This window comes from Dasypus novemcinctus, chromosome 13, assembly GCF_030445035.2.
Source record: "Dasypus novemcinctus isolate mDasNov1 chromosome 13, mDasNov1.1.hap2, whole genome shotgun sequence".
Taxonomy (NCBI): domain Eukaryota; kingdom Metazoa; phylum Chordata; class Mammalia; order Cingulata; family Dasypodidae; genus Dasypus; species Dasypus novemcinctus.
The window spans coordinates 89,911,601-89,916,638 of record NC_080685.1 but is presented as its reverse complement, the minus strand read 5'-3'; the positions used below and the strand labels follow the sequence as shown (position 1 = coordinate 89,916,638).

The following is a 5,038-nucleotide window of genomic DNA, read 5'->3' as shown; positions in this document are numbered from 1 at the left end:
CCCCCCCCAACCCACCTCATTTATCTGTTCTGTGTCTATCTGCTGCATGTTCTTCTTTGTCCACTTCTGTTGTTGTCAGCGGCACAGGAATCAGTTTCTTTTTGTTGCGTCATCTTGTTGTGTCAGCTCTCTGTGTGTGCAGCACCATTCCTGGGCAGGCTGAACTTTCTTTCACACTGGGTGGCTCTCCTTATGGGGCACACTCCCTGCGCATGGGGCTCCCCTATGCAGGGACACCCCTGCGTGGCAGGGCACTCCTTGCACGCATCAGCACTGCGGGTGAGCCAGCTGCACATGGGTCAAGGAGGCCCAGGATTTGAACCATGGACCTCCCATGTGATAGACGGATGCCCTGACACTGGGTCAAGTCCACTTCCCACTCATTAGTTTTTGGTTTTTGCTTATTAATCATGTGTCCACCACTTTTCTAAATGGATATTTCAGGATTTTCTAAGAATAGGACCATATCAGCAAATAACGAAAGTTTTACTTCTTCCTTTCCTATTTGAGTGATTTTATTTCTTTTTCGTGCCTAATTGCTCTAACTAGAACTTCTAGCACCATATTGAACAACAGTAGAGAGAGTGGGCATCCTCGTCTTCTTCCTGATCTCAGTGGGAAAGTTTTCAGTCTTTCTCCATTGAGTACAATGTTGGTTGTGGGTTTTCATATATGCATGCATTAGTCAGCCAAAGGAGTGCTGATGCAAAGTACAAGAAATCTGTTGGCTTTTATAAAGGGTGTCTATTTGGGGTAAAACTTACAGTTACAAGGCCCTAAAGAGTCTGACTCATGGTACCATTAAGAGGTACTTTCTCACCAAAAATGGTTACCAATCTCTATGAGGGTTCAGCCTTTCTCTCTCTCAACTACAGGCTGGCATAGAACTTGTTTCTTTCCAGACCTTCTCAGCTGCTCTGGTCTCTTCACAAGATCAACAGTAAACTTTCAGGTGAATGGCTCATCTCTCTTCCCGGGGCTGCAGGATCAAAGCTGACAAAGTTCTCTCCTCCGGTATCTATGGAGCTCTGTCTCTTCATGTGTATTATTCTGAGTGCCTTCTTGAGTATCGGTTTATATAGGCCAGAAAGAGCAGGGATTCAACCCTGAGTCATACCCTACTGATAATGGTCATATCAAAGCCCTAATCTTTTATCAAGTAAACTTAAAACCTTTGAATTTAATACAGTCAAAATTATATGATGATTTAATACACCACACCCAGAGGAACAGACCAGTATACAAACATAATCTCTCTTTTTGGAATTTGTAAATAATCTCAAACTGCCACAAAGCACTTTAACATATTAAGAAAGATTTCTTCTATTCCTGTCTTTTGGAGTGTTTTTATCAAGAAAAGGTGTTGCATTTTGTCAAGTGCCTTTTCTGCATCAATTGAAATGATTATGTGATTTCTCTCCTTCAATTTATTTTTGTGGTCCATGGAGCCTAGTGTCTACAACTGAAAGCAGGAGGAATGCATCCAGTATCCATGTGGAATCTAAGCCCCCACTTGACATAGATGTGCAATGGACACAACCAATCCAATGTCCACAGAGAAAATGTGGAATGGGTGTGGGAAGGGTAGCCACGGTGGCTGCTGGGTTTGGGGAATGGGAGGAAGAGATGAGATGTGGAGGCGTTTTCGGGACAAGGAGATGTCCTGGGTGGTGCTTCATGGACAATTATGGGACATTGTAGATCCCCCCAGGGCCCACTGGATGGAACGTGGGAGAGTGTGGGCTATGATGTGGACCATTGACTAGGGGTGCAGTGATGCTCAGAGATGTACTTACTAGGTGCAATGGATGTGTCACGATGATGGGAGAGAGTGTTGCTGTGGAGGGAGTGGGGGGTGGAGGTGGTGGGGCTGAATGGGACCTCATATTTTTTTAATGTAATTTTTAAAAAATAAATAATTTTAAAAAATAAAAAATAAAAAAATTTATTTTTGTGGTTATGTCACTGATTGATTTTATGTTGAATCACCCTTGCATACCTGGTGTAAAGCCCACTTGTTTGTGATGTATAATTTTTTGTGTGTTTTTGGATTTGGTTAGCAAGTATTTTGTTGAGGATTTTTGCATCTACAGTCATTAAGGAAATTGGCCTTAGTTTTCTTTTTTCTTAATATCTTTATTTGGCTTTGGTGTTAGGGTGATGTTAGCTTCATAGAATGAGTTTGGTAGCATTTCTTCCTGTTCAATGTTTTGGAAAAGTTTGAACAAGATTGGTATTAGATTGTCTTTAAATGATTGGTAGAATTCATCTGTGAAGCCTTCTGGTCTCCTGGAATTTCCATTTTGATGACTATTTCAATTTCTTTACTTGTGATTGGTTTTTTGAGGTCTTTTATTTTTTTGAGGGTTGGTGTGGATTACTCATGTGTTTCCAGAAATTTGCTCATCTCATCCATGTTGTCTAGTTTGTTGACATACAGTTGTTCATAGTATTCTTTTTTTTTAACAATCACATAAGGAAGCATTTATTTTAGGTTTAACATGAAATCATACAAATAAAATTTGTATAAACACAAATCCACACTGAGGCATAACACAGATAGCAAAGACAGAGTAAAAACAAAGAAAACTAATTGGCAGCTATATACAGATGGACAGTTGTGTCTTGTACACTAGAAAGTCTTTTACAAAATAATCAGATCAACCAAAGACCAATCTTCAATGTCGTTCTGCAAGACAGGTACTTTATCATTTCCTCCTCTTTTCTCCAATGTCCTTCTTTAGTATGGCTGGTAATTGTTTTGGTGATTGCCACCCCCTTGAGATGCCTTGCCATATGTGCTCTGTTGGCCACTGTAGTCTGCATATCCCTGTCCATATCCAAAGCTCCCATAGTTATACCCAGTATAATCATATCCGCCATAGCCACTATAGTTTTGGTCACCACCATAGGTACGATTGTAATTTCCATATCCTTGATCATAATAATTATTAAAGCCTTGGTTCCAGTTTTGGCCCTGACCTTGTCCACGACCCCTAGTACCACTTTGTCCACCAGCTACAGCCCCTCTCCCTCCTTTCTGTTGTTGTTGTTGCTGCCTATATACCTCTTTGGGTTGTGCAACTTTGATTTCACACTTCCCAGAACCAATCTGATGATATCTGCTCTCTAATAATTTCTTTACTGGCTCTTCATCTGTATATGTGATAAAACAAAAGCCTCTTCTTTCATTTGTTTTTGTATCCATAGGAAGTTCAATGTTTCCAATCTCTCTGAACACTCCAAAATATTCTTTTATTTGTTCTTCAGAAGTATCTGGACTCAAACCACCCACAAAGACCTTTTGGGGGGATTCTTTCCCTTTTAATGCCTTTGCCCTTTTGGGGTCTATCAAGCTGCCATCCAGTTTGTGTTCCTTCAGTTCCAAAACCTTATCAACACTAGCAGCATCTTTGAAAAGCACAAATCCAAATCCTCTTGATCGTCCAGTGACTGGATCTGTTTTAATTGTGCAGTCTACAACTTCTCCAAATCGAGACAAATAGTCAGATCTTTCTTGCTTGTATCCCAGCACAAGCCTCCAATGAACATTTTACCGTCATCCTGCTGATTCTTGCTCACATTGATCTTGGATCCCTCTGCGAATTCCTCTATGTTGCTGTACTCATTCACGTCCTCCATGGTGGTGGAGTTGTCGGCAGGGGGTTGCTGGAGTGCAGACTGAGTCCTGGTAGCGGCAGCAGCAGAGCGTTGTCCATAGTATTCTTCTTATTTCTTTTATTTCTGCTGGATCAGAGGTAATATCATCCTTCCCATTTCTCATTTTATTTATTTGCATCTTCTCTATCTTTTTCTTCATTAGTCTAGCCAAGGGCTTATCAATATAAATTTCCCTCTCTTTTGTGTGATTTATGTATCTTAAAAAAAAAAAAAGATAATAAAAAATTTCCTTCTCAGCACTGCCTTTGCTGTATCCCATGTTTTGGTATGTTGTGCTCTTATTTTCATTTGTCTTGAAGTATTTACTGTTTTATCCTGCAATTTCTAATTTGAACAACTGATTATTTAAGAGTGTGTTGTTTAATCTCCATATATTTGTAAATTTCTCCTTTTTCTGCCTGTTAATTTTCAACTTTATTCCATTATGATCAAATAAAGTGTTTTGTATAATTTCATGTTTTTAAATTTATTGAGATCTGAGCTATGTCCCAACATATGGCCTATCCTGGGGAAAGGTCCATGAGCACTGGAAAGAATGTATATCCTGTTGTTTTGGGGTGTTAATGCTCTATAAATATCTATTAGGTCTAGCTCATTTATCATATTATTCCAGCTATCAGTTTCCTTATTTATCCTGTCCAGATGTTCTATCTAATGCTGCAAGTGGAGTGTTGAAGTTTCCAACTATTATTGTAGAGACCTCTATTTCTCCCTTCAGTTTTGCCAGTGTGTGTCTCATGTATTTTGGGGCACCTATGTCAGGTACATAAATATTTATTATTACTATTTCTTCTAGGTGAATTGGTCTTTTATTAACATATAGTAACCGTCTTCATATCTTATAACAGTCTTGCATTACAAATTTATTTTATCTAATATTAGTATTGCTACTCTTGCTCTTTTTTTATTGCTATTAGCTTGGAATATCTTTTTCCAACATTTCACTTTCAACCTGATTGTGTCATTGCATCTAAGGTGAGTCTCTTATAGCAACAAATAGATGGCTCACTTTTAAAATCCATTTTATCAATCTGTATTTTAACTGGGGAGTTCAATCCATTAACATTCAGTGTTACCACAATAAAGGCTTTACTTTATCTATTTTATCCATTGGCTTTCTGTTGTCGTATCTTATTGCCTGTATTTTTACCCTTTCAATTTCTCTTACTTACATTCTTCATTTTTACACTCTTCTCCAAAGCTCTCTCCTTTATCTTTCCTTTCATGCTGTAACACACCTTTTAATAGCTCTTGTAGATTTGGTCTCTTGGTAACATACTGTTTTTGCTTATCTATAGACTTTAAACTTGCCTTCATTTCTGAAGGATAGCTTTTTTTTTTTTAAGATTTATTCCAC

At 38.6% G+C, this 5,038-nt stretch overlaps 1 pseudogene; it reads right to left on the bottom strand.

Moving 5' to 3' along the window:
• Positions 1-1,967: 1,967 nt before the first annotated feature.
• On the bottom strand, positions 1,968-5,038 carry LOC101436563 (heterogeneous nuclear ribonucleoprotein D-like pseudogene; annotated as a pseudogene).